We start from the raw sequence: 9,643 nt of genomic DNA, 5'->3' as shown, positions 1-9,643 counted from the left end.
CTGAGTGTTTTTGCTCTTGTTACGTCATGTGGCAAATGACTGCAAGAGTGGTCATGATTGGACTCTCGGAGTCTCATTTTGAGGGTGACTGGTTCATGTCAGCCTCAGTTTGTCTCCCTGGTCTCTCAGGGTGATGTGCACCCACGTCTTCAGTATGCCAGTGTTCAGTGTGAGAGAGGCTGTGAGGAGTGAGGACCCTAGCAGACTGACCCTTGCTCTAGTCATCCTCAGCGCTCTCTGCAGTCTCTTACTGTGAGAATTAATACCGAGTTTCCCTGGAGGTCGGGCATGAAAACTGGTACCAAATGGCCATGGTGTCTTCTGATCTTCTCTGACTCTTCCTCATCCCAAAACCACAGACCGTGTGTGCCACCTTTGAGCATATTGGACCCACACTGTGATGACCCCGGGAAAGGTGTTAGTCTTGAGCAGAATTTCGGGCTCCTAAGGCTGCAGTTGTGTTCCTGAGTTACTTATTGTCAGTTGAGTTTGAACTTCCTATGTCTCCAAAATTTGCCTCCAGAAGAGAGCTGTTTTTCAGTTTCTGTCTTGCGGTAGGTCAGCAGGTTGACATTCAGAGTTACTGTTCAAAATGGGAAAGTGTAAAAACCATCTGTGAGTCTGCTTTGGTGGTGGTGTTTTTGGGGTTTTTTTTTTTTCAGTGAACAAAAGCTTTGTTATTCTCACCAGAAATAGGACAGATATATACATGGCTCCCTCATGGTTTTGGTTTGGCAAACACCAAAGAGAATCCCCTCCGTCTCCCTGAACTTGCCCCCCTCCCCCAGTCCCTTGCTCAGTGTGACAAGCAACATTTATATTTTAATCTCCAAGACCAGTCACAAGATTCCACATACGTCATAGAAATTTAGGTGGTGTTACAGTAACACAGCACTCAAGCTTTATTATTTTGAATGTGGAGAAAAGTCCCCTGAGTGTAAACCCTGCCTCCTTGCCTTTCTTTTCTTCAACTGCTTGAAATTTTATGGAAGATCAGATTTTCAAGGTATAAATACTGACCCAGATCTCAAGACGCGGTGAACTGCCCTGCTTGCTGCTTTTTTGTTTTAATATTTGCTTATTTATTTGACTGCTCTGGGGTCTTAGTTGCAGCATGTGGGATCTAGTTCCCTGACCAGGGATCGAACCTGGGCCCCCTGCATTGGGAGCTCAGAGCCTTAGCCATTGGACCACCAGGGAAGTCCTCCTGCTTGCTTCTTTAGGAGGTGTTGCATCTGTGGGAGAGCGTCTTGGCTTCCCTTAGTCCTACCTGGAGCTGAGAATGATGCTCTTTAGTAAAGGAGAAAGCAGAGAGGTACCAGGAAGCCAAGGAGATAGGCCCACATGGCGGTGTTTCTTTAAAATCCTTGGCTTGGTCTGTTCCGGGGTAGGCAGTGACTGGAGACACACAGGAGGCCCCATTTCCTTCTGAGTTGTGCTCAGTGGGTGGTGTGACTGTGACATCCTTGAATAGGACTGCAATCACCGTGCGGTGAAAACCACGTCAAATTTGTTCTGGGTTTTCCTTCTTCCTGAAGTGACAGCACAATACTCAGCAGCGCTGTGGCCGCCGTTTCTACAGTGGCTCTTTTCCTGCTCCTCGTCAAGGGACTGAAAGCTGAGCAATGCCCACCCAAGGGGGCCAGCCTCCCCCTGCCCCGCCAGCCCTGGAGTCTCTCCCTCTGCCCCTGTCCACTCCTGATTGCTTGAGGGGGTGCGGGGGAGAGGCCTGACTTTTGTGTAGCAACTTTTTTTCTAGGAGGGGAAAAAATGTGGAGCTGACCACAGAATGAACACGCTGATTCTTGGGTTCCAGCCGTGGCTGGGTTTCTTGAGGCTGGGTGGCATGCTGTCGCCAAGCTCATGCTACACCTCATAACCCACAACCATTCGCTGTGCTCCCTGGGGTTGCCTTAATCCCAAGCAGCCAGGGTTGCACAGGGGAACATAAGAATCCTGGCACAGAAAGGAGTCATTTAAAATGCTTATTGCATTTCAAGCTTCAGTTTTTACTTAGTGAAAATATTTACCATTGCTGGAAAACAATGTTTAAAATTTTGTTGCTTCTATGTTGTTTAATGGTGTGGCGGATGTAAACCTCAGGATGCTTACATTTTGACAGTCTTCTGGAAATGTTTAACAGCACATAACTCAGTGAGCAGGGAATAAAAACTGGGAACAAATTGTCCTTGAAACTTTGTAACCTCCCCCCGGACTAGGTATTCCACAAGGCATGCTGGAATTCTTCAGGTAAAGACAGGGAAAACTCCGGGCGATGGAATTTGTAGACAGTCTTGTAGCCCCATTTAGCAACCTTGTAGATAAACCCTAAGAGTCATCATGTGCCTTTTACCGCAGAAGCCATCCTGTGGGGGATGAATTTGTATCTTTGCCACTGAGCGAAATCCCATTTTCAGTTCAGGGTCATCAAACGCTTTCAGGATGGGGATTTTTCCAAAGATTTTTAAAAAGACACATTCCCTGGTGAGAGCAGTGAAATGTTCTTTCCATAAATGGTACTGCCCTCAAAGTGTTAGTCACGCCAGGCTCCTCTGTCCACGGGATTCTCCAGGCAAGAGTACTGCAGTGGGTAGCCATTCCCTTCTCCTGGGGATCTTCCTGACCCAGGGACCGAACCCTGGTTTCCTGCATTGGAGGCAGATTGTTTACTATCTGAGCCACTAGGGAAGCCCCTTGTGGGGGCGGGGAGGGAGGTGCCTTTGTTTTACCTTCTGGGAACAACCCAACCCTCACCAAAGAGTTCTGTTTTCCACGCTGTGAGGGCCACGGGTGGGGGGGGGGGGGGGCATGGGGGTGCACGTTTTAAGATCTGAGGCAGAAAAGAGCATTGTCACTTGTTTCTTGAAAACAGTGGAAGTCTTTAACCTGAAAGCCCAGATTGGGCTCCATGAGAACTGTGCTTGTGATGCTACTTCCACAGTGCCTGGAACTCTGAGTAGGCTCTTTTCATTTGGATGGATGGATGAATGGATGGATGGATGGATGGGTTTCGATAATTTTTTTTTTCCAATCAGTAATCTCTATCATTTTCCCACTTTATAGGCCTTTTCAGTAGTGTTTTTAGTGGCTGGAGTTAAAATCATAACTTAAAACAACCCTATTCTGATGTATTCCACGGTTACTTTAGAAGTCGTAAGTACATCTTTTATTAAAGCAACTACAGCTATGTAAATTGGTTTCAATTAGCTGGTTACTCTGAGTCATCAGGAACTTTCATGTAAACTATATGATCTTTAAATTTCCTGGTCATGGTTAAAAACATAGACTTAAAAAATCATCCTTTTGAGGTTAGTGGTACATTAGGCTTGTACCATTAGGCACATGAGCATCAATGAATGTTAATGACTTAGAACTCCTCTGCTCTTCACTGCCTGACATCTGTAGGAGTACGGTGGCAAGTTTTCCTTTAGAAGCTGCTGAAGACAACGGGGACTCTCTTTCAGAAGGGTTTGTTTTTAGCTAATGCATTAATTGACTCCAAAAAGAGTCCAAATGGAACACTCTGCTTTCATCTGCTGGGGTAACCTAATAAAATAATGTTGTTTGTTTTTAGACTCCCGGCTGGTAAGGGGGGTTTTGCTCAAGGCAAAACCACAGTCCCCTCGAATAACTTTAGAAGGAGAGTTAAGAAGACACACTAATTGTGCCTGTCTGAGGTTTGCTCCTTCAAGGGCCCAGACACACCCCTTGCACACTGGTCTGGCCACCAGGGCTCCGGTGCCCACCGCCAAGTTGATTCTTCTGGGCTGGGCTGGGCTCCTGCCCCCTGGAAGATGCTTGATTTTGCTGTGAGCAGTTCTTAAGGAAATTTTAAAAGCAGACTCAAGCTCTCGGAACAGACTCAGGCAAGCACGCTGTATATGCGATTCGTCTGACGCACAGAATGGGGAAAGGGGAATTCAGGTTAATGAAAGATGACTGATTACAACAGGCTCCTTAACTTTCATCACCCCCTCCTCCATCCTTTGCTACTTAGCCAAGCTCTTGCTCTGGTGTGTTACTGGGCTGCTTTCAAATAAGAGGGGGACAAGTAATCCTGCCCCAGCCTGGAGTTCTTCAGCCAGTCAGAACTCATTAAATATGAGTATTACACGCCAGGAATGATCCTGTGAAACCCTTCCCACATCCCTTAATGTAGATACTATTTTACCCCATGTGACAAATGAGGAAACCAAGACTCAGGTTAAATATCTTGCTCATGGTCCCAGCTAGCAAATAAGGATGCTAAAATTTGAATCCAGGTCTGATGGCAGCCCGAGGCCCTGTTCTTTCTATATGAGCATTTCTCAACCCAGTAGAGGGAGTTCATATGATCGGCTATGCCCAGAATTTCTTACTGTCTCCAGTTCTCAGTATCAGATGTATCATTCCTAGCTCAGAGCCGAAGGGAAGGGTGATCTCCGGTTACTGTTGTAAGTACATTTGCTATCTCAGGACAATTCCAGAGCTTGAGGACCAGGTGAATCCTGACAAGCCTTTTGAGGTTCATCTTAAACTATTTTACAGCCTATTAAAGTCAGTAAAGAGAGGATTAAGGTACACTTGAAGCATTTGCCCCACGGGTTTAAAATTGGAAGGTAATGTGGAAAAAGCAGAGATAAATTTACAAACTGTTACAGTGCAACGTGATATGACGTGAACTGAACTGGACCATCTTAAAAATCTCTACTGTAATTGGAAAATGCCGTTCTTCAACAAAAGTTGGAAATAATGGAAAAGCAACTTAAAAGTAAGTATCTATGGGTACTTGGCCTCAAAGTGTGTCTGGAGGGAATGGAGACAGTTTACAGAATGTGGGATTTGTTGGAATTACTTTTGGACATAAAATCTCCATCACCCCTAATGGTGGAAAGTCTTGCTCTATTCCCAACAAGTTACCTGCTGTCCCTAAACTTAAAGGAGGAGATCTACCACTGCATTTTGCTACCCCCTCTCCCATTCTTATATCAATGAAAGCAAATTACTGACTAACCCACACCAAAAATTTGTGGAATTTTCTTCCTGGGCAAAAGGTGTGTGTGTGTGTGTGTGTGTGTGTGTGTGTGTAAACACAAACATATATGTATCTATATAAATACATATATGTTTGAGTATATATGTATTTGTGTATTAAAATGTCATGTTCCTTTTTCAGAGGAGTGATCTCAAAATGTGAATTTTTGTTTTGAAGCAGAATTTCCAATGTAAGTTCTAAGTATGGAATATGCTTAATTAATTTGAAAATTTATGAAGAGTTAGCTACTCCGTGTAAGAGGTTGCTTTCTCTGACGACCTCTTCATTAGGGCCAGCTCCAGTGTTATGAAAGGTTTACACTCTGTTAGAGCAACATCACATCAGAAAAAGGAAAAACTGGGGAGGACGGAAATTGAAACAGGTCTTTTTCCTTCTAAAGACAGAAGTGAAGTGATTGCTGATTCTGAATCTTATTACAGTGAAAGCAGAGACTTCTCCACACTTTTAATCTCAGCCTTTGTCCAGTCTCATTATGAAATGTGTATTTCCCCTTCTGAACTGAAGAAGCAGTTCACACTTGACCTGGAACTTCAAGTTACCTGTGACCGCTACTTATTAAGTAAGTGATTTCTTTCTTTTTAAAAACAGTTTGCCTGTCTGAAAGTAAAAGAGAAAAGCCATTATTTCTGGCTCTTTTGAGGACTTGAAATTATTGTGACATTTCTTCCTCTTCCTCCGTTTAGAAAGTGTCTTGATTGGCTTAATAACTTACCATTCTAACCATACATATCTAAGTTATTGCAAATTATTAAGGCATTTGAAATGAGTTGGTTATAAAGGATAACTACTATCTCTATTAAAGTTATGACATGCAGATTCGTGAAGCATTCCATATTTTGGGGGCTTCCCTGATAGCTCAGTTGGTAAAGAATCTGCCTGCAATGCAGGAGACCCCAGTTTGATTCCTTGGTCGGGAAGGTCTGCTGAAGAAGAGATAGGCTACCCACTCTGGTATTCTTGGGCTTCCCTTGTGGCTCAGCTGGTAAAGAATCCACTTGTAATGCGGGAAACCTAGTTTCAATCCCTGGGTTGTAAAGATCCCCTGGAGAAGGGAACAGCTACCCACTGCAGTATTCTGGCCTGGAGAATTCCATGGACTTGTATAGCCCATGCGGTTGCAAAGAGTTGGACACGACTGAGTGACTTTCACTTTCAAAGATAAATTACAAAATAATTATCATTGGAGCCCTGAAGTAATTAATAAATGCTTTAATTTCTATAGACAGTAAACTCTAATTTACTTTTTTTCTACCTTAAAAATTATACTTTTGGGGGAGTTTTACTTCTGGCCATGACAGACTAGGAGAGAAAACTAGAAAACTGGGCAAAACACATTATATGGCAGTTTTAAGACATTGGATATGAGGCAGAATAGATCTGTGACCTGTGAGGGAAAGGAGACAAAAAGGTGAGACCTACTGTTGCACCAGCTTTCCGCCTGGAGGCAGTCTCCAGCCACTGTGCAGGGAAGAACCCAGACAGGGCCCAACCTTCTCCCCAGGTGAAAAGATGTAGGTCAGAAATCAGAGAAGCCAGGACAGCTAGAATTTTAAGACACACAGAACAGCCAAACAGGAGTGAGCTGATCTGAGAGACAGCTCTGGAGTTTTACAGAGCGTTCCCCAATCTTTGAGTGCTGGGAGGAAACTACCAGGCTTGGAAAAGAACCACTGGAAAGGAAGAAGCAGAAAAATTCTGGAGCTCACAGAGGAGAAAGAGTTTGTTTTCCCACCAATTGGAGTAGAATTTTCCTCCATAATATATAGAACATCAGGTAGAATCCTTAGAAAAAGTGTCTTAATAGTGCAAAATAAGAACTATGATAAAGGCTGCTCTGCCCTTAACAAAACTCAAAAGCAGACTTCACAAAGATCTGATTCCAAGTAATTTAACTCCTTGTCAGAACACAATTTGATACTATTTCAAACAATATTAAAAAAAGCCCCACAACTCACAATAAGAAATCTAATAAAAAAACTGTCACCCATAACAGTAAGGAAAATATCAATGTAAGCCATAAAAAATGAAAAATCAACCAACAGTAATAGACCTAGGAATGACAAATGTTAGAAGCAGCAGCAAGGCCAGTAAGACAGCTACTATAGGTAATACATAAAGTTAAGGTCGGGGTAAACACAGACATTATATGGAGAGAAATGGAAGATACGAAAGGTAGAACAAAAATTACAATATGTCCAATGGAAAATTAATGGAATGTCTGACTATGTTAAGACATTATATAAGTGAAGATCAGTGAGCTTGAAGGCACAGTAAAAAGCGTTCCAGAAAAAAATATTTAAAGAAATAGTATTCAAATATTTCCAAGCTTAAGATTATATACTCACAAATCCATGTGGCTCATTGTACCCCAAGCAAAACATATGTAAAGAAAGAAAACTACAGAGCTATATATCATAATGAAAATGATGAAAACTAATGAATGATAAAAAGAAAAATCTTAAAAGCAGCCACAGGAAAAGTTCCTATAACCTATAAGGAAAGATGATAATAAGAGAACAAACATTTCTACTTGGAAACAATTTAAGGCAGACAACAATAGAGTAACATCTTTAAGGTATTGAAAATATAAAGCTAACCAAGAAATCTATACCCAGTGAAATCTTTTAAAAACAAAGGCAAAATAAGACAGACAAAAACAAAGAGAATTCAGAGTATTGTTGTAATTGCACTGAAGGAGATAGTCCATGGAATTCTTCAGGCTGGAATACTGGAGTGGGTAGCCTATCCTTTCTCCAGTGGATCTTTCTGAGCCAAGGATTGAACCCAGGTCTCCCACATTGCAGGTGGATTCTTTACTAGCTGAGCTATCAGGGAAGCCCAAGAATACTGGAGTGGGTAGCCTATCCCTCCTCCAGGGCATCTTCCCAACCCAGAGATGGAACCCAGGTCTCCTGCATTGCAAGCAGATTCTTTACCATCTGAGCCACCAGGGAAGCCCATTAAAGATGTTCATGATAGGTCATCAGGCAGAACACAACTGATACCAGATGGAAATTTTGTATCTAGACAAATTAATGAGTTTTTTCAGAACTGAAAATAAATGAATAATTACATTAAAAAAAATTCCTTAAAAGATAACTCACTCTTTAAAGCAAATCAATGATGATGTATTGTGAGGTTTATCGTTTATATGTTGTTGTTGCTTAGTAACTAAGTTGTATATGACTCCTTTTGACCCCATAGACTGTAGCCCACCAGGCTCCTCTGTTCATGGGATTTCCCAGGCAACAATACTGGAGTGGGTTGCCATTTCCTTCTCCAGGGGATTTCCTGATGCAGGAATCAAACCCACATCTCCTGCATTAGCAGGAGGGTTCGTTACCACTGAGCCACCAGGGAGGCCCCCAGTTTATAGCATCCATACCAGTAAAATGCACAGTAACAGCACAAAAAAGAAGAAAGGAAAATGATAATACACTGTCAAAAAAGTGCCTATACTACTATACATGAAGTAATATACTATTATCTGAAGGTAAAGTGTAATAAGTAAAAGATGTTGTAAACCCTAGAGTACACTAAAAAATGAAAGCTAAACAGATTTAGCTAATAAGACATTAGTGGAAACCTTTAAAAAATGCAAATAAGACAGAAAAGAAAAAAAAGAATAGATGATAAAAATGAGCAAGATGGTAGATTTGACTCAACTTCCCAGGTGGCACTAGTGGGAAGGAACCTGCCTGCCAAGGAGACGTAAGAGACCCAGGTTCAATCCCTGGGTTGGAAAGATCCCTTGGAGAAGGGAATGGCAACCCACGCCAATATTCTTGCTTGGAGAATCCCATGGACAGAGGCACCTAGAGGGCTACTGTCCATAGGATTGCAGAGTCAGACATGACTGAAGTTACTTAGCACATATTTATAATTACATTAAATGCAAACAGCCTAACCCCCTAACCCCCAGTTAAAAGGAAGAAATTAAAGGGGCGGGCGGGGAACAAGGTCCAACTATATATATGCTATCTAAAGAAGCTCAATATAAAAACACAGATAGATGGAAAGTAACTTGACAGTAAAAGACATACTATATAATCACAAATTAAAAAAAAAAGGTGTAGTAGGCTATATTGATATCAGCCAAAGTATATTTTAGAAAGAGAACTAGTAGTAAGGGTAAAGAGGGACATTTCATACTGATAAAGATGTCAATTTACCACAGAGACACAAAATCCTAAATGTATATGTACCTAATGACAGTGCTTCAGATACATGAAACAGAAACTAACAAGACATAAACAGAAATAGAAGAAATGCACAATCATACTTTGAATTTTCAAAATACTTCTCTTGATATTCACAGACAGAAATCTATAGTATACAGAAAACTTGAACAAATTTATCAAATAATTGACCTTATTCACATTTGTAGAATACTCAACAACAGCAGAATATACATTCTTCTTAAGTATACAGTAAACTTTACCAACATTAATATAGGCCATAAAACAAGTCTCAATAAACTGAAGAGAACTGAAATCATACGATTTATATTCTCTGGCCATTAATTAAAGATGAATCATGCACATAAATATGAGTTAAAACTATAAATATTCATAAGAAAATGTAAGAGAAAATCTCTATGACCTTTGC

Source organism: Bos taurus, chromosome 4, assembly GCF_002263795.3.
Source record: "Bos taurus isolate L1 Dominette 01449 registration number 42190680 breed Hereford chromosome 4, ARS-UCD2.0, whole genome shotgun sequence".
Taxonomy (NCBI): Eukaryota; Metazoa; Chordata; class Mammalia; order Artiodactyla; family Bovidae; genus Bos; species Bos taurus.
Note: the sequence above shows the minus strand (reverse complement) of the source record.